The sequence below is a fragment of the Dermochelys coriacea genome, chromosome 1 (assembly GCF_009764565.3).
Source record: "Dermochelys coriacea isolate rDerCor1 chromosome 1, rDerCor1.pri.v4, whole genome shotgun sequence".
In the NCBI taxonomy this organism is placed as follows: Eukaryota; Metazoa; Chordata; order Testudines; family Dermochelyidae; genus Dermochelys; species Dermochelys coriacea.
The window spans coordinates 152,597,708-152,621,562 of NC_050068.2; the positions used below are offsets into that span (position 1 = coordinate 152,597,708).

Sequence of the window (23,855 nt, forward strand, 5' to 3'; positions counted from 1 at the left end):
GGGAGTACTGTACTTTATTATGACCCTCAACCCGGTGAAGCAGATGCCCTGCCCTCAGATCCAGATAGTTCTTCTGGATGGTGCATGGAAAGGCAGAGCCAGGCCTTTCTACTTCCTCACTCACTTGCTTACCAAGAAGAGCATCGAGTGTGCAACTCTTGCTCTCTTGAAGATATAATCTGGGCGCCCCTAATGCAGCTGCACTTGAGGGAAAGAAGAGGAGCTCTGACTCCCCTTGCAGGGTAGTGCCTGGGCTAGACCTGGTGTCAATCTAGCCAGTAATGAATAAATCATAAATGTTCCTGACAAATGTCCCTGCTACAGCAGGGAATATAGAGGTGGCCTTGCAGAGATTTCCGAGTTTCACAGAACAAAGAACAGTCATGTGGCAAGTCATCTTCAGTAAAGTGTTCAGCACTCAGGTTGGCTACAGAGAACGTAGGGCCTTTGTATTAAGGGCACAAAGCACTCTGCTGAGGATTCTGGCACCTAGCTTTCACCCAACATTCCCAGAGACTCCGTCCTACAGTCATTACATCCTCTCTCTTGCGTGGCTTCTCCCATGCCAATAACGTGGTACCTGTGTGTAGCATCGTATGGTGAGTCCATCTCTGGATAGCCAAAGGGTGAAGGGACGTTATTCCAGATACTCCTGTACATCCACAAGCTTGGGAAGGAGCCTAGTGAAGTAGATAACTGTGACAGGGACAGGGGTGGATTTAAAATGGTGGCTCTTTCTAAAAAATGGTAAGTAGAATTTGTTGATAGTGTGACTCCAGTGAATGAATTACCACCCTTTAGTCTGATCGTTTTATAAAAATCAGTTCAGGCCCCTGTCCAGAAACACAATGACATCTTCAGTCATGTGGCAAAATGCCTTTTAGTTTTAATCCTTTGATGAAATGCCCTTGTGGAATGGCCGTTTGTTCAAATGACTGAAAGTTTGTCATTTGACCAAATTACTAGTCTGACAAGATGACTAACATGTTCTGCCACATCAACAAAGTCTATTAATGTCATTCGAGAGAGACAAGTGAGTAAAGGAAGGGTTAAGAATGAAAGCTGAGAAAAGCATTCATTCTCCAGCCACATCCCTCACACCAGTGGCCCAGAGCAGTTAGTATGAAGCTCCTGTGCTGGCTCTGCACCACCTGAGGAGCCCATTTACACAAGGGGAAATAGCCATGGAAGCCTGCTTTCTGGCTGCTTTGCAATGCTGGAGTGGGGTGGCTCAAAGCATCTGGATCATAGGGGAGAATCAGGGCTGTGATCCATCCCCTGGAGTCTAGTTCAGTGGTTGATTGTGCAGAAGGAACTATTTTAAGAACAAAATGTGGCTGAGCAATCAGAAAGGCACTGAGGCTCAGAGACAGTAACCAGTGACAAATATCCAGTAGCCTCATTGGTGTGTTTTAACTGACCCTATTAGTTTGTGATCCTGATATATTTTCCCTGCCTTAGTTTGTGGTTAGTTGCATTTCAGTCTCAAAAAAGATGATAGGTTTCAGAGTAGCAGCCGTGTTACTAAAAAGATGATGTGACAGTAGCTAGTGGAGGTAGTAAAAACTGACTCCTGACCATAAGATATGGATATTAACCTTTCATAAACCTGATCCATGTCCTACGATTGGAGCCTGGATATAAATATCAGTCTCATATCAGTTTTCTTGTGTCTCACCTGTTATTATAGAGCACTTTGATTTCCTGTGAATTGTTTTTACATTGACAAGTACATGAGTACAGGAAAGACTATTCTAAGCAGCTACCACAAAGGCTCTTCATTTATTTACAGACTTTGACCAAAAATGTATGTGTTTTACAATAGTTATTTGTTTTTTACCAATATTTCACCTGAATTTTTGACCACTCATGTATATTAAAATACTGATTTTAAGAAAATCCAATAATTACATTAGGTGGAGGTATTTATGTTAATAATAAATTAGTCTAAGTATAAATGTGCCTGTTAGAGTAAGGTAATGTAGTGGATGTGCATACATATGTCTGTGTACTGTTAATGTATGGCTCATGAAATAAATCACAGCATTAAACTACTTTTCATTTCAGTACTCTTACTTTTCTCTACTCATTGCTTTTTTTCCTGTCCTCCCATCCCCCAATATTAACCTTGATACTTACTGAGAAAACTGTAAAGTTAGGATTTTAACCCACGTTTTAATTTTTGTAATATACACTGATAAATTCCCAGGACATTTTAAACAGAATTTAAAAAACAGAAAATGAAGGGCCGTGGCTACAACTTACTAACATCAAAGCAAACTCTAGAATTGGGTTTGAGCCCAGACATATGGATCCAGAACCCAACTTTCCTCATGTTCTAGAAAGAATTTCAAGGTGGGATTCTAGTTTAGGTCCATGTGATTGGGTATCTGAACTCTCTACTGGCCAGGAAGGGTTAATGAGCTGCTGTAGACTCAATCAGCCCAGCCCCATGTCACCTGTAAGAGCTGTCAGAGTTGTAAGGAGGTGTTAAAAGGAGAGAGTCAACTCAGCTGTGGGAAGGAGAACAGACTGGCAACTCCCATGCCACATTGTGTGAGAAGCCTCAGTGGGACCGGGAGCTGAGTGAAGACTATTAAGGCAAGCTGCTATAGCTAGGGTCTATCTGAAAGGAAGGGGATTGAAAGCTGTGTGAAATGGGGCTGAGGAGTCCTTTAGTTTGGTGTTTATGTTGGATTTTGACTTGGAGACTTTGCTGCCCCAGAAGATGCTGAACTCTCTCTGTGACTTGGCTGGAGGGCTAAGACAAATCCGTGCACAAAGTGTGCTGAAGACTGTGTTGTGGAAACAAAGGCAGAGTTGCTCTGGTACCACAGCACAGGCAGGGGCATGCAGGGACACAGTCCAGCTTTACTAAACTTGAGTAACTCACAATCTGATGCATGACTGAGGCTCCGAGTGCTACAGTAGTACAAATACTAAGTAATAATAATCCTCCTTATGCCCCTCAGCCATGACATATACAGGAGCAGTAAAATGCACAGGCAAATATATAAACCTGTAAGGTTAGCTTTAAAAATGTTTTCTGCTGCTGCCCTTCAGACTTCTGTCACATTAGAGCTATTCTACCATTGTGATGGACACCATATAAGTCAATGAATAAAATAAATAATTGTCACCGCGGATGATTATCCTGGTGGCTGCTGTCAGTAACATGACACACAGAGCTTTCCTTTGTCTCTGTGACTGAGAGTGAACCAGTGTATCTGAACACAAATAAACCAGTTGTGTACATTTTGTCTGTTATAGTTTAAAACTCCTGACTTCCCTCCCTTCCCTCAAGCCCACTCCTCTCAAAATCATGTTTCATTTGGTGCAGGGCACTCTAAAACTTAAGTAAACTATTTAATTCTGTGCAATTGTAGCAAATTTCATGGGTCCTTAATAGCAGCCTAGACTCACAAAGGGCAGAGTCTCTTCATGGCTGTGCTACTTGCTCTCATAGTCTCATCCTTATTCTTGGGACTTAAACCTAACTTTTTAGCAAACCTGAAACTGCTGTGGGCTTGACTTGGTTCTGCATGCCTTCCTCAAACCATTCTGATAAATGTGGTATTAGCTACTGTTTATTCTATACATTCTTCTTATGCATGCTCTATTAGGTGTATACTGTATGTTTACTCCTACAACATGGGCCAGGGATTCTTTGTTCTGTGTTCGTATAGCACTCAGCACTATGGGGCCCTGGTCCGTGATTAAAACTGCTACGCCCTACAGTAATACAAATAATAATATCGCTATTTGCCCATTGGGTCAGCAGTTGCCTCCCCAACCAAACAGCAAGGGTTGAGTGGCTCTGCCATATTAGACTTTAGAGAGCAGGGACTCCTGAAGTGCTGACTGCAGATCTGTGGCAGTATCACAGACAGCCCACGGTGGGTCATGTACGTACTTATGAATTCGTACGTGTACTTGGAGAGTCTATGTTCAAGGTCTGCATGACCTATCCACGAGCAAGGGGGAAGCTGATATGTATCTAAGGACTCAGAGTTCCAAAGACCATGCTGGTAGAGAGAGATTTTCGATTTCTCCTCAGTAGCGGATAAATGTCTCAGTCAAATCCATTATGTATTCTGTGTATACACAATGAGTTTGACTTGAGATGTATTTATGACCAAGAATATTATGTATTCTCTTTATACACCATGCAAGGTTAAAAAATTTTTGAAAATTTATATTTGCTTTTTATCGTACACAGACATACAAACGATTTACAGCCAGACCTGCTGAATTGAATCAGCCTGTAAACTCCCATTTATTCTGGATTAACTCCTGAAATGCTGGAGGTCACTGTCTTGCTCAATGCTGTTAACATATTTTTTGTGTATGAAAACCCAACAACTGAAACCAGGTTTGATAAAGTTCATTTAAAACAATATGGATGGGTCTGAGCTGCAAAGTTTCAGGGTTTGGATTTGGCCCATTTATAGATATAAGGGTCAAACAAAAGTTTGGCTTCAGATCTGAACTTCCCAAAAGTTTGGGGGCATTTTCATTTGGGCCTGTCTCTAATAAACAAGCAGACCTGGATCATTCTTTGAATGCAGACTACCTGCAAGATTAGTACAAGTAAACCAAAAGTTTCAAACACTAGAAACCTAACTTTAGGTGCCTAAATCCATAATTAGATAAGTGTCCTGGCTTTTAGATATAGAGAGATATGGATTTATGTGCCTAATTTTAGACATTCAAGTTTGAAACAGTCTTGCAATTTATGATACCTAACATCCAGATTCTTGGCTGGTGTAATTTGCTATCTCCAGTGATTTCAGTGGATCACTTTGGGCCAGAATCTATAGCCAATATGCACACACTCGTTTATATTAAAAGATCAAGAGCTTTTAGTTTATCTGGGCATCACTAGTTAATAAGCTGGCGCTAAAGAGTTCTAGCCAAGAATAACTGGCTCAAAAAAATCAAGTTCCAGCTAATGTAGAGTACAAGACTTGTGATCTAAAATTAGACATTGGCACACAACATCAATTGCCTAACCAGCTGTAATAGATTAGCCAACCTGGACTTGGTATTCACGATAGCACAGTGCAATAACATCAAACTTATCAAAAGTAAAACTAATATTTAAATGCAATAATATTTATCTACCATACAGAGCAATATACTTCCCATAGAACTGCTCAGCAGCCAGCCTGCTGCAAAACCCCCCAGAGGGCATGAATCATGATGATTATTTTTGATCAAGTAACAGACACCATTTGTGCAGTCGGGGTTTCCAGTGCAGCTCCAGCTTTTGATAAATACGTTGCATTCCATGATAGCTGTGCCAAGTGCTTTAATATTCTACAGCTCAGTCCCCGATGTCTGTCTCTTGCAAATGTGGGAAGGAAGAGCAAATATCAATAAAATCACCCAGTCTGCTGCAGCCCAATACATAACCTCCCTCAAGGGTAAATAAATAGCAGCTATGTTATCTGCTGGTGGAAAAAAGGGTGGGTCCTTTGTTTACTCTGTTCATTCTTGCCTTTTACCCAAGTAAAAGACGTTCCATTCATATGTATTCAGTTATGTAGGATCTACACCTTTGTTACAAGACTGCCTATATGCTACGTGCCCTGATTTACAGCACTTTCTGTTTCTCTGCTCCATTCACACAACCTTTGGTCATGTTATCCACTCCTGCTGGTCAGGTGCCCAGAATGCTTGACTTTGAGAAGTATGATATATATTTATATTTCTTTCACCAGCAGCAGAATATCCCAGTAGAAGAACTATAGGCATCCTAACAATTAGTGAACTGCCCAGCATCATAAAATCAAGGAGGTGGTCTGCCTACTGGAAATATTACTTGTGCAGATGAGAATTGGGGATCACTGTCCTGTAGTAGGAGGTGAGGGCAGTTGTGCTTGTGGACTTTTAAATGAAATATCAGTGAAATATTTTTCATATATTGTGTTTGAGGTTTGTAGGCTTTAGTATATTCCATATGTGGTATTTGACTGTCAGAGGAAAATCCAAATGTCCCTGCACCATGGATCAAAAATTGATAGGCAGTGTATCTAGAATGCTCAGAATGGCACACCCTGTTCCTAGAGGCTTTCTGCAATGTGCATCAGAGCCGAGCCCCAGACCAGTGCAGCCTGATGAAGCCGGCTGAAACTGCCATGATGTCATTGCTTGGCCCAGAGATGGGACCTGACTAGCATCCCTGTGTGAGGGAAGAAAAGAACAAAAGAAGTCGTGGGAACAGATCTTCAGCTGGTGGGAATCAGCAAAGCTTTATTGACTTCAATGGAACTATGAGGATTCACACTAGCTGAGGATCTGGCACAATATGTCAGCAAGAGTCCATGTTTGATGAGATGATCTGCTGTCAGGGTCATGTTTTCCCAAGGTTTCTCGATGTGGGAGGAGTTAACTGGGACATGGGTAAAATGATGCTGGGGTGGGTTTATTTTCTTTGGAGTTAATTTTCATTGGGTGTTAGGGTTAAACTTGCTAGGGAGAGGAAGGTTTTGGAGCCCCGGTTGATTTATGATTTTTGTTGTTTGAATTGATTTGTAATTAGATTTTGTTTGTGTTTCGAAAACATGAGAAGCACCAATGAAATAAAATGTCCATTCTCTGCTGCCTTCTGCTTCAGTTAATACCTTGCAAGCTAGGAAGGCAGCTGCTATTGCTCCCCACCCCATCCATTTGCAGCATTCATGTGTTAGAGATGGGGCAAAGCTACAAAGTCCACATCCAAACTTCTACTAAGTCCCAGGCTATCCAGATGTGGGATTTTGGTTCAGCCTATTACACAGCAGAGATGAGCCCAAATCAAAATCCTGATCTCAATTTCTTTGAACATTAGGATGTTCAAAACCCGAACTAGATGCAATTTTGGTATCTCTCTACAGTGGACAGGGGAACCAGAAGAGAAGTTTGAATCTGGATCTGAAATTGCTCAGAGCTAGGGTTTTTGTTGAGGAGCTTCCACAACCTCCTTAGGCAGTCTGTTCCATTGGCCTACAGGTATGTATGTTTTTAAAATGTTTATGGGACATAAAGATATTGGGGGATGTGGATAGGGCTTAAAAAAAAAACACCACCACCTGACTGGTGTTGAAGTCCAACTGGATGATGCAATGTGTGTCAGCTCAGTTTTCTTCTGAATATTTACTCAGAAAGAATATGAAAAAAGGGGATTTTTTTTCTCCACAGTAGTTTTCATAGTGTGCGCTAGACTCAAAGAATGACTGGTCCATTTATCATTTAATAAATACAGAATGCAAACATCAAATCACAAATCCCCTTCAGGATTGAGAGTTTTGGGAAACCTCTAGAACTTTATGGGAAGTATAAACTGCACCATACAGGCAGCTGTCTACTCCATTGTCTAGGAGAACTATGATAGTGTGGAAGCCATAAAGGAATTTCTTATCAAGGCAAAGCCCTGGATTGGAATTAAAAATGGTATAGCAAACACTAACCTAAACAAACACAACATCACAATGGGCCCCAGAATCAACAGAGAAGCTGCCCACACCCCTTTTCAGAGGAATGAAAAAATCTGAAAAGCAAATAAGAGTCCCTGCATGCAGTATAACCTGCCTAACTACAATCCCACTAAACACCACAATCATTTCTTGTCAGTAAATGCCTGACAACAGTTTATATTCTCAATCCAGCTTTCTCCCCCTCTGAATGCAGCCAACGAGCAAAATGCTGCACTGGTTTAAACCCAGCGGAAGGGGCAGTGTGGGAGTGGGGCTTCAGGGGAAGATGTGGCGTGGTGGTGGGGCCTTGGGGGGAGGAGGCAGTGCAGGGGTGGGGCATCAGGGGGAAGGGGTGATGCGAGGGCGGGAGCAAGAGGGAAGGGGTGGGGGGAGGGGCAATGGGTTGGGTGCCCGTGGCCCCCCACTTTTAGAGAGTGTCCGCAGCTCCTGGTATGAGGGATGCTCTTGCAGCTGTAGGCTGAAGGGCAAGTGTGGAGGGTAGTTCAGGGTTTGGACTTTGATGTTGGGAGATGAAGGATGGTCTGGAGAGTGTAAAATGGGGGCACTGCAAGGACAAGCAGGGCCGGGAGTGGGACTTTTGAGAGGGATCTGATCCACAGATAAACTTTGGATCTGTTGTGAGCTGGTGGTATGAAGTATGTTGAGTTTCTAGATGGGAAAGCAAGCCCCTGTTGTGGGAAATACACTGTGGTAAAGCCTGGGTAAGAACCTTGGTTCTGGAGAGCCGGAAGGGAAGAGGTTGTGGAGATGGAGTGGAAGGAGGGAGGGAACAGTATTAGGTGTGAAGTCTGACAACTGTAAAACAGGAAAATACTCTTCATACCTTTTATCAGCTCGCCTAGAACAGCAGTGTGCTGAGCAGCATTAAACAGTGCAGAAGATGTATAGGCCTTGTCTATGCTAGCACTGGAGCAGCTCTACTGATGGCAGCAATACTGGTAGCACTATAGCAAGTATTTTAACCCCCATGTCCTCTAGCCCTGCCCATCACTGTGAGACATGGAATGAAAATCTTTAGGCTTCCTGGATCATGAGCTCAATGACATCACTACAGTCTTGTACTGCTGTTATGTACAGTGCCATACACACTTTCTTCTTTGTAAAGGAATAATGTTAGATACAGGCAATTCACAGCAATTGCATCCCGGTTGGTCTTGTCTCAGTGCAGCTCCCATGGTGCTAGCAATGATGGAAGCACTAGGGCTGGAATAGAAGACACTTCTATGATTACTGCCACCCCTGGAGCTGCACTGGGGCTAAACCACTGGTGAGGATGGGTGCACATGCTCTCAAACTTTCATCTCCATTGAACAGCCAAACATTTAATAATGAATAAATGGAAAAAGATTCTGTTGTACTCGGCTCCGATGAAATGAATACAATGCATGTCTCCGAGATTGCTGTTGTACTTGTTTTATTTTTACTTCTTACAGTGATCGTTTCACTCACTTGTGGCCAATACCATTGTTAAGTAATGCAGTAACTATAACTCATGAAAATAAAACAAGTATGCCACCCCTCAAAGACACAAGTATTCTATATAAAAATGTAGTTTATAACTGCCAGATCCACGAATATGGATTGGTTGCATAATTCTACCAGTGTCCATCAAGCCACACAGACCTGCTTAATGAGAATGAGAATTTATGCCACTAATTCCTATATTGGCTACTGCTGGAGTGCAATTGGCAGGAGAGCTTTTCTATAGCTAAGAAGATTAGAAAGGAGATTTTGTCCCTGGAACAGAGCCTGCAGTCTAACATTTTAGGAGAGCTTCTGCATGAGTTGATTTGCCTCCTAGATGGATGTAATGCTTTTGTGCTGTAGGTAGAATAAAGGTATTCAGCCTATGTAGGCAGGTGGAGCATATACATATAGTTGGTTGAATAGGTACAGATATATGGTGCATGATCAATTCAATTCAGTCCTTCATTGGTGTTTACAGGAAACAGCATATTTGTCTCCTGCTAAGTTTTTTTTTTAAATGTGCTGTTTTACAAACACACATTCAAAATTAGGGGGAATGCGGTGGACATAATATACATGGACTTCAGCAAGGCTTTTGGCACAGTCCCACATGATATTCTGATAAGTAAGCTGGATAAATTCAGGCTTGACAGAACTACCATTAAGTGGATACATAATTGGTTAAACAACCACAAACAAAGAGTAACTATTAATGGAATGATGTCAGATTGAAGGGAAGTCTCAAATGGGGTTCCACAGGGATCTGTTCTGGGTCCTATGTTGTTTAACATCTTTATCAATGACCTGGATGTCGGTATAGAGAGTTTACTGATCAAATTTTTAGATGACAGAAAGCTATCGGGAGGAGTTGCCAACACTTTGGAGGATAGAGCTAAAATTCAGAGGGATCTTGATAAATTGGAGAACTGGGCAATAGACGACAAAATGAAATTAATCAAAGATAAATGTAAGGGGCTACACCTATGGAAGAAGAACCAAATGCACAAAGACAGAATGGGGCATAACTGGCTTGTCAGCAGCACTGCTGAAAAGGATCTGGTTGTTGTGGTGGATCCCAATCTCAACATGGGTCAGCAATGCGATGCTGTTGCAAAAAAAAAAAAAAAAAAGCAAAAGCAATTTTAGGCCGCTTTAATGGAGGCTTAGCATGCAAGTCACGGGAGGTGATAGTACTGCTCTTCTCAATGCTAGTTAGGCCTCAGCTGGAGTACTATGTCCAATTTTGGTCACCAATGCATAGAAAGGATGTAGAGAAACTGGAAAGGATCCAGAGGCGAGCGACAAAAATGTTCCAAGGGATGGAATACAAGCCATATAAGCAAAGGCTGAAAGAACTGGGTATGTTTAGTTTGGAAAAGAGGAGATTAAAGGGGCTGTATAATAGTCTTCAAATACTTGAAAGGCTGCCACAAAAAAGATAGAGAAAAGTTGTTCCCTCTTGCCACAGAGGGCAGGAGAAGAGGCAGTGGGTTCAAACTACATCACAGCAGATTTAGATTAAATCTCAGGGAAAATGTCCTACCTGTAGGAACAGTAGCACACTGGAACAGACTGCCTAGGGAGGTTCTGGAAGCTCTTTCGCTGGAGGTTTTCAAAAGGAGGCTGGATAGGGACTGCCATCTGTCTTGGATGGTTTAGACACAATAAATCCTGCATCTTGGCAGGGGGTTAAACTAGATGACCTTTGTGCTCCCTTCTACTCTGATTTTATAGTTAAACATTTGCACTGTAGTTACTGGGAATGGGGATACTTTCAAAGACACAAGGGGGAGTTAGGTGCCCAGCTCTCATTGAATGTCAGTGGGATTTGGCTAACAACACCCTTTAGAAAAGCTCTCCTGTTAGTTTTCCCATCCTCCTGATTTGAAGCAGTACTAGTGCATAAAAGTCAGTGAGTGAAACAAGAAAATGTTAGATTATGTGACTGTTTGAAAAGATCAAACTACTTCTTAATGAGCCAGTGCAATCCTAGGCTTCTAACTGGATAGAACAGAGGGGCCAAAATTTAGCCATTCACCAAAGTTAAGCTGTGACTCTCCTTACCTTCTCCATTGTCTGTTGTTGGTGTTCCTGTATGTTTTTGGCATGTTGGTGTAACAGAGTGAAGGCTTCTCTGACTAAGGAGGAGCAGTGAAATTGTACTTCAGAAGCAATGAACTGGTCTTTGTGGATGGTTACACCTCCCTATTAATGGCCACCCCAACTTAAACTCAGGTTTCTAGCACATTGCCACTGGGATGGAAGAATCTCCCCTTCGGGAATAAAAATAGAAAAAAGGGGGAAAGGACTCCTCTTGGAATTACAGTAGTCACACACTTTGCTCACAATGCCTGAGTTTAGCAACCACTTCCCTGGAGGAAAGGACTTCTGTCTGTCTCGATTTTTAGCTAGACAAGAGACGGAGAAATTAGCCTACCCATCCAAAGTAAATTTGAAGCAGGAGCAATTTCTTTCCCTTGTCAGGTGGGTTTTCTGACTTAGAACCAATTGCCTCATGGAGCCCCTTCATGGTTTATCAAGGAGGGGACCTCACAGAGAACCTAAGGACCTGATTCCATTGAATACGACTATCAAAAGCTGTAATTTAAACTTTTATTGAACCACTTCACTACACGCACAGCTACCAACACAGCTCTTGCATCTGGATAACCTAGAAAGACAATGAAGTTACAATTTGTGCAACTTAGCTTCCCCCAGGAAATACATCTCTGAGCTGGTACGCAAACTGAACCACCATTTACTTCAGGCAGGACCCTCACAGTTACACTAAACCGAGGTCAGCTGTCCTGCTTTAGCTCTGTTTTGGCAGTTCTAGAACTACCTGTGTGGTAGAATGTTTGTGCTGTGTGGGCCCAACCCTGCCAGATGCTGAGCGTCTTCAGTTCTCTTGGATTTAAATGAGACTCACAAGATTTGGCCCTGTGTCAGCAGATGTAGTCTGACCTCATTTGACAAGCTGTCAAAATTGTCTCTTTTTCAATGCAATCTATCAAGGACTTGGGCATCACAAAGACAAACGAGCATAACTGCTACCCTTCTTGAGGCAGAAAAGGAAAAAGTACAATTTTTCTTTTCACAGGCAATTGTGCTTCAGGGTTTGCAGCTGCATGGGCTTATATTAAGAGGTTATAAAATATCTGAGTTGCTCATTCTAAACAGTTAAGTTATTCACACAGACATGGTTAATCTATATGTATGGGTTGGATTTATCCATGTGTATGATTATCTGAAAAGTTTAATGTGCTAGCCAATCTGAAATGCACATGTTCTGGCCATTTGTAAACCCAGAGACTTCTAGTTAAAATAACAGAGCTGGGAATCTCAGAGCTGTGCCTCTTTCAAAAAGGTCCTGATCCAAAGTCTGTTGAAGTTAATGGAAAGATTCCCACTGACTTCAGTGAGCTCTGTATCAGACTCCAATTACAATTTAGCAGCCCCCATTTAAATGTTCTTAGTCTATGCAGAATTAATGCTTTCTGTAATGTTCATTAAAATACTTTGCTAACAGAACAAAATCAGACATGTGAGTCAGGATGATGGTGTTGAAGGGTTTCATGTCCTTAAAGAAACAAGCTTAGGCTCTGTTTACACTACAGCTTATGTTGGCATAATATACGTTGCTTAGAGGAGGTGAACAAATCACCCCTCTGAGTGACATGAGTTACACTGACATAAGCGCCAGTGTGGACAGTGCTATGTCAGCAGGAGAGCTTCTCCTACCAACATAGCTATTGCTGCTCATGGGGGCTGGAGTAAGTTGATGGGAGAGCTCTCTCCCATTTGCTTAGAGCAGCTACATTAGAGTGTTTATAGTGGCGCAGCTGCATTGGGGTTGCTGCACCGCTATAAATTCTGTAGTGTAGCTGTGCCCTTAGAAATATACAGCTGATAGGGTTAAGCCAGTACTTTTCAAAATGATGGGTTCTAAATTAGCTGTTACCACTCATGAAAGAGATCTTGGAGCCTGTGATAAATAAAGCTACCCTCTTGGTAGCCGTTCTTTACTTGCTTTCCCTGTAAAGGGTTAAAAAGTCCCACAGGTAAAAGAAAAGGAGTGGGCACCTGATCAAAAGAGCCAATGGGAAGCTAGAACTTTTTAAAATTGGGAAAGAAACTTTCCCTTTATCTGTTGTTTTCTGGGCTGCAGGGACAGAGCAGCAATGCTATAGGCAGGAGTGCTGTGTAAGGCTTGAACCAGGTATGAAAATTCATCAGATCATACCTAGAATTACTTATTTGGAACCCCCCCAAATATGTAAGTAAATCAGGGCTGTTTAGCTAGATGCGATCAGATTTATTTTCTTCATTTTGGCTTGTGGATCACCTCTGTGCTAACCCCAGATGCTTTTGTTTGCTTGTAACCTTTAAGCTGAACCCCCAAGAAAGCTATTTTGGGTGCTTGATTTTTGGAATTGCTCTTTTAAAAACCAAGCAAAAGCCTAAGTTCCAGTTGTATTTTCTTTCTTTTTCCTTTTAATAAAATTTACCTTTTTTAAGAACAGGATTGGATTTTTGGTGTCCTGATTGGTTTGTGCATGTTGTTGTTGGTAGCCACAGCTAATTTCCTGTGTTTTCTTTCTCAGCTCTTCCTTGGGAGGGGGGGAAGGGTTTGAAGGTACCCCACAGGGAATAATTCCCAAGTGCTCCTTCCTGGGTTCAAAGGGGTTTTTTGCATTTGGGTGGTGGCAGCGTTTATCAAGCCAAGGTCAGAGAAAAGCTGCAACCTTGGGAGTTTAATACAAGCCTGGAGTGGCAAGTATTGATTTTTAAAATCCTTGCTGGCCCCCACTTCCTGCACTCGGAGTGACAGAGTTGGGATTCAGCCTTGACAGAGCCATTGTGGATAGCTCTCTGAAAACATCTTTTCAGTGTTAGGAACCCTTAGGAAAGAGAGAGATAATAAGACAGAAAATGTCATGATGCCACTATATAAAACCATAGTATGCATACACCTTGAATACTGTGTGTAGGCCTGGTCACCCCATCTCAAAACAGATACATTAGAATTGAGAATATTACAGAGAACGGCAACAAAAATGATTAGGGGTGTAGCATAGCTTCCATGTGAGGAGGGCTTAAAAAGACTGGGACTGTTCATCTTCACTAGAGAGACAGAATGAGGGGAGATATGAGAGAGGTCGATAAAATCATGACTGGTGTGGAAAAAAAGTGTAATGTACCCCTTCACATGACACAAGAACCAGGGGTCACCTGATTAAATTAATAGGCAGCAGGTTTAAAAACAAACATACGGAAGAACTTCCTTGCACAACACACAGTCAACTGTGGAACTTGTTGCCAGGGGATACTGAAAGCCAAAAGTATAACTGGGTTAAAAAAAAAAATTAGATAAGTTCATGGAGGGTCGGTCTATCAATGGCTATTAGCCAAGATGGTCAGGGGCACAACCCCAAGCTCTGGGTGTCCCTAAAGCTCTGATTGCCAGAAGCTGGGCTTGGATGACAGGAGATAAATCACTCAATAAATTGCCCTGTTCTGTTCATTTCCTGTGAAGCATCTGGCATGGTCCACTGTCGGAAGACAGGATATTGGGCTAGATGGGCCATTGGTCTGACCCAGTCTGGCCATTCTTCTGTTCCTATGATGTGTTGTGCTAATCAGATTTATAGTGCCTGATTCCATTACCTTCCACTGCAAGAGTCCCCAAGGAAAGAAAACAGTTGAACTACCATGGTTATAACTTTGATATCAGAATGAATATCTGCTAGCCTTGGGCAAATAGGCTTCTGTGAATTTTGTCTGGGGAGTGTGATACACAGTGGCAAGCCATGTCACTTAGGATTGTGTCTGCTTAGACAGGATGCCTCTGAGTAATGTAATTTATATTTCATGCACAATTGAAGCAGCTAATGGTATAATTCTCCAAGGGAGAAACAAGTTGTTACAGTGTTAATTACATCGCAGTTGCATTTTTTTCTCCAATCTGTGCAGACTGCTTTAAGGTTATCAGCTAGCAATAAACTATTTGGAATTCTGTAAAAGAACTTCTGCCTGTTCATGTTCCTGGCTTCTGTTAGTGGTGGCAGCTCAGTTTTTCCCTTATATTAACAATTTGCTAGGTATTTGCTGTTGTCTGTCTGTATTTCCAAGTAGCTTTTGCTTGCTAGGACAGAGTGCCTCTTGTGTATTCTATGGGGAACTGCAGCTCAACACCAAGACAGCAGCCAAACATGCTGAAATAGTATTAAAGAACTCAAGAGAGGACCCTGATCCTGGGGAGCAGTGAAAACTGAAACATCTTGGGATCTGAAGAAAGGATAATAGTGCCAGCATGTTCTCAGGTCCTCTGCAGCGATCGTGCCTTCTAGGAAGGGAAAGTAATTCAAGAGGTGCTCAGGAGCAGAAGGGGAAGAAGGCAGAGAGGGTATTTGATGTCTGTGCTGAACTGGGCTTTCTTTCCAAACTACTCAAGGAGAAGATGCCCTGTGCCTTCAGCCTGGTGTCACTCCGCATTTGTCACGAAATATCAGAAAATCCCCCAAAGGTGACAGGATGAGGAGCACCGAATGTGGCTTTAATAAGCCAAAGTTACCAACAATGGCATTGAGAGGATTTTGTTTTTAAAGAGGAAACAAAAGGGTAGTTCAATAGGAGGGTAACTCGATGTGGTCATGCAGGAGTCCAGAGCACAAAATAAAGCTATGGATTCTGGACCAGGGAAGCAAAGAGAGGGGAGTAGATGATAACACTGCTGTCCCAACCAGAAGACATTAGCAGTATATGTAGAGGAAAAAGGTCCCTAATTACAAAAATGAAGCACAGCAGGGATATCATGCAGGCAGAGCAGGGGTTGCCTCTGGCAGCAGTTTGGGGGCTGTTTATAGTGTGACTCCAGACTGTAAGGGGTGTTCACTTTTCAGTTTGCCTAAGGCATCAAAAACCATAGAGCCAGCAGCCGTGGAAAGAGGGGATGTAAAACCAGAAAAAAAATTACATTCTTAGATGTGCTCAGACTGGAACTAACACTAATTTGTATTGCTGTTATAAAAATAAAATCAAATGGAATAAAATGGGTGGAGGGGTAGTTGCACAGTGTAGGCTGCTAGGAAAAGAATCAAATTAAAAATAAAGTGTGTGTGAGTGTTTTGGCTCACCAGCATGTCTGGGATGCAGAATGAAGTGTTGTGCTGCCGAGTAGGAGACTGACGACCAAGAGCGACGTCTGGATTCGAGTTTCCCACACTGTCAAGAGGCTGGGACTATTGTGGCAATGATATCCCTGATTCTTTGTAGGGCTGGACTAGGGAAGGTATCTGTTCTGGCTGCACTGAAAGCACTTCCAAATGGCAGCAGATACTTCATCTGAAAGTGCTGCACCTGAAAGCAGATGGCTAGATAATCATGAGTTCAAAAAATGGGTGGTCCAGATTAACAAGGTGGGGGATCACTCTTTGCTTCTGTGGATTTGTTCTGTGCTCTTTGGCATCTCACAAAACAAGGAGGGCAGGAGTCCACATTGCAATGTCTGAGGTGCACTGGCCTGGGAACACTACTTATTACACTTTTCTATTTTATTGTAATGAGCCAGTTCACAAAATTAAATAAAAACAAAGTAGGGCCTTTCCCAATACACATAATGGCTCTGCTCTTTTATACAAAGAGATGTTAAGAGCACCCCAGATATGTTGGTAAAAAGACGGTAGTGATAGAAGCCGAGATTTTAAAAAACAAGGGCCTAAACTTTTTTTAAAATCTTGTCTGGAAGCTGCACAGTATAGATCTAGATCTGAATATCCCCTTAATCTCTAATCGCTAGAAAAGAGTGTGTAATTGTTTAATTTTTTCCTTAAACAGTTAGGAAGTACCAGGTATATCTGCTGTTCCTGGAACTATTGCTGTGTATCTTGGCTTCCACAATCCAAATATATCAGCATTGCTTTGAAGTTATTCCAAAGGAGTGTCTGTGCAGTGTTAGAAAGTAGAGGCTTGTACTGTGAAGTTGATGGATGAACACTGAAGTTCTGCTCTTACAGAGACCTCTTTACCTGCCATATTGTTGAGGATTTCAGCTGTTTATCAAACAGTCTAATTTGAAATAACGCGAGTGCCCCTTTAATATCCCACTCTGTTGCCATGCTTTATACAGATCTCCTGAGCTAGAAGAGATGAACCTCAAAGTGCAAGAATAGGATCTGGAATTTAAACAACACAAAGTTCAGGCATGTTTGGACCCAGGGTTTTGGCTCAGCCCATTGTACATTTGGCTCCACATCATCACCTCAATCCCCTTCTCCTCTCCCCAAACTTTGGAGAGGTTTAGATCTGGGGTTTTCTGGGTGGGATCAATTTATAATGAGTCCAGGTGGAGCTGTTTAGGATATTGCTGTGTATTGTGCTGGCACTAGCTGCTGCGTGTGCAATTGCAACATCCTTGTGCAGATGAAGTGTGGCATAAGGAAGGGCAAACTGGGTTGGATTAAATAACCCCTGCGTTCCCTCGGAGCCTTCACCCCCACATGAAACTGAACCCTTCTAGAAACAATCCTTCCGTTAACTTTTTTTTTTCTCATTATCCTTAAACTTTTAGGCCCCTCTACTCTTGCAGAGTCCAGCTGGGAGAATGCCAGAAATACTGTGAGGGTGTGTGCCTGCCTCTGGGAAGGCTTGAAATGCAGTAAGAAATACCCAACATTTCATAAGAAATCTCATAAGAACTGGTTTTTCCAGGCCTGCTTTACAGGCCAATAGAGTTTAGATGAGCTTTGACCAAGCATACATACTCTGTTTTAATTTTAGCTTTTTCTTCCCTTTCGCCCTACATCAGCCTGGCACCAGACGCAGACACCAAGAAAGCCAGCAGACAGATCCTGGAAGAAAGGCTTGGGTGTATGCCTTGCTAAGAGAGACCTTGCACCTTATGAATATTGAAAGGCTTTTGCCACAGATTTCTGACCCTTTTGTGAAACAATTTAACAGGCTGAATGGGAAGCTGGAGAAATCTGCAACAGATGATGTTGTAACCAGCTGAAAGGGGCAAGAGACATTTCCAGTTCAGCTTTCCCTTGGATTTGAACAATTGCAAAAGGGTTTGTGACTCAAGGTGTACATGAATGGTGCTGGATTGGTCCCATTAGAGAGTGAAGTTCATTGAAAAGAAACAGCATTCTGCAGTTCCCTGCATTGCCCTCAATCTCCCTCTAGCAGGTGAGAGGGTAGCTCAATCCCGCGTTCATTCAGTACCTGGCCTCCCTATTGAGACTACCTGCAATACTGTTAAATGTGGCATTGGCTTTCCAATTAAAAGTATCCATTAGGAAGTGGCCTGAGATCACTAAGTCATCTCACACAGGACACTGAACAGCAGTCAGATGAGAATTTTAGGTCATGGGTATTAAACATTTTTCATACTTGCTAGTATTATAATCAATTCCTCTGTTAATCTGTAGCAGAAACAGCTTTGTTCTGCTCACACATAGGAATATCTCTGTGAAGTCTGTGAAAACTGACTTGCACTTAGGACAAAGACAACTGTAGAGAAGGACGAGTGGAACTTTAGCACGGGGCCTTTCTGCAACTCTGACCTGGCATAGACTAAACTTTTACAACATCTGAACATAGCTGGGTTCATGTTTGCTGACACCATGCTGAATATAATGCAGTGATCAGCGTAAACCAGGCAAAATAATGTGTTTGGTTTCCTGGCAGCTAACCATGCCCAGGCCTTGGATTGAGAGGCTCACATCCTGATCTCAGTCGCAAAAGTGTAGAAGTCAGCAGAGACAACACATAACCGTTGATGGGGGTGGGGATCAAAATTTAAAGCAACAGTTTTCAAACTTTTTGAGCTGAGACCCCCTTTGAGTTACAATTTTTGGTTGCTTCCAGACAAAAAGAGGTGAGTCAAGGGGCAGAGGTGGTGCTCCCTCACCAAGCTCCACTGTGCGGTGCTGAAGCCTGAGCCTGCCTGGCATTGCTGCTCACCCCCACCCCGAACATTCCTCCATGCCCCGTAGGGGGGTATTCCCCACAGTTTGAAAACCTCTGATTTAAAGGTTCTGGTGGTATGCAGCAGGGTTCAGGGCAGGCCATATAAACCCTGACAGAAAACTCATGTTGCCCCCCACCACTACCCTCTGGAAGTAAATTTTCACCTAAAAGGAGCTATTCTAGACTTATACCAGTGTAAGTGAGATCCAAGTCCATGTCTTATTCCTCTGTCACCCTATTTCATATTCAAATTGTTTTATTTTTTTAATTCCTAAAAAGTAGGTAGCATAATACATAAAGCATCCCCTCTAACTCCTTTGCCTACTTAAATGACAGTACTGGATTTGGGTCTGTCTGGTGTCAAAGGGCTATATGCTTCAGAAAAAGAATAGGGGTTGAGAAAAAAAGAAGTGGAAATAATAGTAAACATGAGCCATTTACATAGATTCTCCAGGAAGAAAAATGGGAAAATGCCAAAAAATAAACCCTCCCATCTGACAAAGTTGACCCTGTCTGGATTTGGCTTTTGCAATCCTTACACTGCAACTGATAATGCTAGAAAAATGTCCTTCACAATAACAGCAGACAATCCCTCTAGATTTAATGCAACAGCCATCCACAGTGACATGCACAATTCATTACAAACACAGGTACTAGTGTCCCTCTTGCACCTTCATACAACTATAGTGTCCATAAAGATGCAACACATCAACAGTTTTATAGCAAAGATTTTTGCTTTTAACTAACAATCAATATTATTTTTAATCATTCTCTACTTTTTTACATTGCATTTAAATTGGCTTTATTTCAAGATCAAACAAAAATATTCAGGATCTCACACACACACACACACACACACACACACACACACACACACACTAGGGCTGTTAACTATTACAAAAAATTGTGATTAATCATGAGAAAAAATCACGATTGCAGTTTTAATCACAATAGAATACAATTTAAATATTTTGGATGTTTTCTACATTTTAAAATATATTGATTTCAATTACAACACAGAATACAAAATGTACAGTACTCACTTTATAGTTTTTCTTACAAATATTTGCACTGTAAAAAATTTTTTTCAGTTCACCTCACACAAGTACTATAGTACAATCTCTATCATTCTATTCTATAAAGTGCAACTTACAAATGTAGAATTATGTTTTTCTGCCTAACTGCACTCAAAAATAAAACAATGTAAAACTTTGGAGCCTACAAGTCCATTTAGTTCTACTGCTTGGTCAGCCAATTGCTCAGACAAACAAATTTGTGTACATTTACGGGAGACAATGCTGCCCGCTTCTTATTTACAACATCACCTGTAAGTGAGAATAAACATTCGTATGGCACTTTTGTAGCCGGCATTGCAAGATATTTACATGCCAGATATGCTAAATGTTCGTATCCTTCATGCTTTAACCAACATTCCAGAGGACATGCATCCATGCTGATGACGGGTTCTGCTCGATAACAATCCAAAGCAATGTGGACCAGCGCATGTTCATTTTCATCATCTGAGTTATATGCCACTAGCAGAAGGTTGATTTTCTTTTTTGGTGGTTCGCATTCTGGAGTTTCTGCATCAGAGTGTTGCTCTTTTAAGACTTCTGAAAGCATGCTCCACACTTCATCCCTCTCAGATTTTGGAAGGCACTTCAGCTTCTTAAATCTTGGATCATGTGCTATAGCTATTTTTAGAAATCTCACATTGGTACCTTCTTTGCGTTTGTCAAATATGTAATGAAAGTGTTCTTAAAATGAACATGTGCTGGGTCATCATCTTTCACATGAAATATATGGCAGAATGCAGGTAAAACAGAGCAGGAGACATACAATCCTCCCCCAAGGAGTTTAGTCACACAAGCATGTCCTCTGGAAGGGTGGCTGAAGCATAAAGGGACATACGAATGTTTCGCAAATCTGGCATGTAAATATCTTGCAATGCTGGCTACGCCTGTTCTCATTTTCAGGTGACATTGTAAACAAGAAAGGGGGCAGCATTATCTCCTGTAAATGTAAACAAACTTGTATGTCTGAGCAATTGGTTGAATAAAAAGTAGGACTTGGTGGATTTGTAGGCTCTAAAGTTTTACATTTTGTTTTTGAGTACAGTTACATAACCAAAAAAAAAAAATCTACATTTTTAAGTTGCACTTTCAGGATAAAGAAATTGCACTACACTATTTATATGTTGTGAACTGAAAAATCTATTTCTTTTGTTTCATCTTTTTTACAGTGCAAATATTTGTAAGAAAATATAAAGTGAGCACTGTACACTCTGTATTCTGAGTTGTAATTAAAATATTTGAAAATGTAGAAAAACATCCAAAAATATTTATAATCAATTTAAATTGGTATTCTATTAATGTTTAACAGTGTGATTAAAACTGCAATTAATTGTGGTTAAATTTTTTAGTCAAATTAGTTTGTTTTGAGTGAATTGCTTGAGTTACTGCAATATAAATAAATGGACATTAAACAATTCCTGAACTTTGTCTGTCTCAGTATTTTTAAAGATGACATTGATCAAAGGGACTGTGAACTCTAATGGAAACTGATCAGCAAAGCAAGGTGATGTCACTAAACAGGGCATCTCATTGTGGAATTCCAAGCTCTTCCTTTCATCTGATGGGCAGTCAAATGATCCATAACCTTCTCCCTAAGCTCGATAACAGCTATTTCTAAACTGCTAGCATTTCTTTGGAAAGATGCATGGTTGAATGGATTAATTTTTATGCAAAGCAATCAGTTATGTATCTGCTTCATAATATTCTAGCATTACAGATCTGGAGGGCAGAAGGCAGCTCTCCCATATTCCCTTTTGTACCCAACATGTTACCATTGCACACAGTCTGCTGCTGCAGTGGAGGGGTGGTGGTTTGTGAAGAATGGCAGAAGTAGAGACTTTGGGAGACGATATTTTAGCCATCACCATATAATGCACGTTCCAATCATGTGCTGCTCTCATCTGGTGTACTTGGGTCTTGTGAAGAGGCACAAATGCACTCAGTGTGTTTTAGGACTTGTGTACACACTGGGGTCTTGTGCTGTATGGCGGTATGATTTCTAAAGCATACTAACACTGTTGATTATTAATTAGTCCATGTAGACCCTGCTGATGCACTTTAATGTGGCGCTATTTGAAACAGTTCTGTCAAAGTGCATGTGGGAACCTTTAGTGCACATCCACGGAGTCTACATGGACCAATTAATGTGCAACCATTAGTGCACTTTAGAAATCACACGCCTGTAGAGCATGTTACCTCACCATGTAGACAAGCCCTTAGACTATAAATCCTCTAGGACCAGAAATGCCTCTTTTCTGTGTTTGAACAGCACCTAGTACAATAGGCCCCCAATCCTGAGCCTTTGGGTGCTCCAGCCAGGACAGATATTTACTATTACTGTAAGAACTCTAGACATGAAGCATTCAGATACTGTGGTGATGACGGCTATATATAAACCAGGAGAGAACAGACTGCTAACTGAATTGAAAGCAAAACAATTCCTATTTTCAGCTGATGCTGGAACCTCTGTGGGGAAAGTTCACTTTGATAGGACATGCAGCTAAATATTTGTAGTCTCTTTAAAATCATATTCATTACCTTCTCCTTTGCTAGTGCTGATGCTTTCTTTAATGGCTTTGTGTATCTGGCTGCAAGTGGAACAGAATAGAAAGATTTTGGACAGAGAGGACGAAGTGGTGGGTAGAACTGTCTTGTTGCTATGGGGGAATCACTCAGAATGATTTGTCAGACAATGGACCACGGCATCAGGATGTCGGTGGGGTGTGAGTGTGAGAGAGAGACTCACACTGTCTCTGTAAATAAGAATCTGGATATAAAACTAGAATAGCTAGCAAGACAGATCGCAATGAAATTTGAACTGTATGGCAATTCTGCTTCTGAGCAGCCCTGCTAGTCCTCATTCAGCTTTGAGGGGAATTAACTATATTAACAGTGAAGCAGCTATTACATTCACAACAGGAGCTGGACAGCGATGTGATGTATATGTTGTGAAGTCTTCACTTATGTAAATGCCACATCTTTCTCTGTGGGGGCAGTTTGCTGAAAAAGCCATCCAGAGAATCTCCCCCAATGGCAGAAAGTTGACAGTGGATCCAAAAGGCGCTACTTTAGGAAGACAGATGAAGAGAACACGCTTACTTCATCGCTGTGGCCCAGCTGAGTTTAGTATCGTTATGTGTGTGTGTGGTTTGGTTTGTTTTTTTTTTTTTAAAAAAGCTATATAGAGATAAATCACTAATTCAAAAAGGTTGCATACTCCCCCACCCACTGGGGGAAAAAAGCCTAGTTCACATCCACCAGCTTTATGTACTGTTGTGTAGAGCTGTGTTGTTGCTGTCTGGTGAGAGTGCTGATTTAATGAAATACCAAGCTTCCTTGGAGCCACACATCCTAATCCCAAGAACAATGGCTACGCCTGGCCAGATAGATAAATGAGTTCCATGCAGGTGGAATTCCATATCTGTGTGTCTTTTAAGCAATACTTTAAAATTCAAGGGCCTACCTGCTCTACCTAGACACACAAAATCCTATGGCACTTCTTCCAGTTCTCCATTCGTTACTAGTGGGCTGCATACCAGTTTTCCACCCCATTGCTGCCCTCCAGATCAAGAGTCATAACAATCCATAGTGTGCTAAGTTTTCAAAACACTGTATAAAAAATCCTCGCTTGTCTCCTATGGGGCAGGAAAGTTTACAGATGGGGAAACTGAGGCTGGGAGGTTGCAATTTACCCAAGATCACAGAATAAGTCTCAGGCCCCAGGTTGAAACTCTGGGCTTCCACCCTCCCAGCCTTATTCTCAGTCCCTTTAAAACCCACTGCCTCATTAAATTCAGTGACACTGTATTTATACTCACTCTATACATGGAAGATATTCATATAAATCTTACCAATTAATGGTTTGGTG

The 23,855-nt window shown here is 41.7% G+C and overlaps 1 long non-coding RNA gene across 2 annotated transcripts in view; it reads left to right on the plus strand.

Annotated features, from left to right (window-relative positions):
- The window catches only part of LOC122458205, a 72,907-nt gene extending 49,259 nt beyond the window's left edge, over nucleotides 1-23,648 (plus strand). Inside the window, exons 1-3 of one of the 2 annotated variants that reach the window (XR_006278119.1) lie at nucleotides 6,876-6,993; nucleotides 17,515-17,601; nucleotides 17,752-23,648. This is a non-coding gene — a long non-coding RNA (uncharacterized LOC122458205). Of the gene's footprint in view, nucleotides 1-6,875; nucleotides 6,994-17,514; nucleotides 17,602-17,751 lie in introns of those variants that run through there. The other variant, XR_006278118.1, reaches the window with a different exon arrangement.
- The last annotated feature ends 207 nt before the right edge of the window (nucleotides 23,649-23,855 follow it).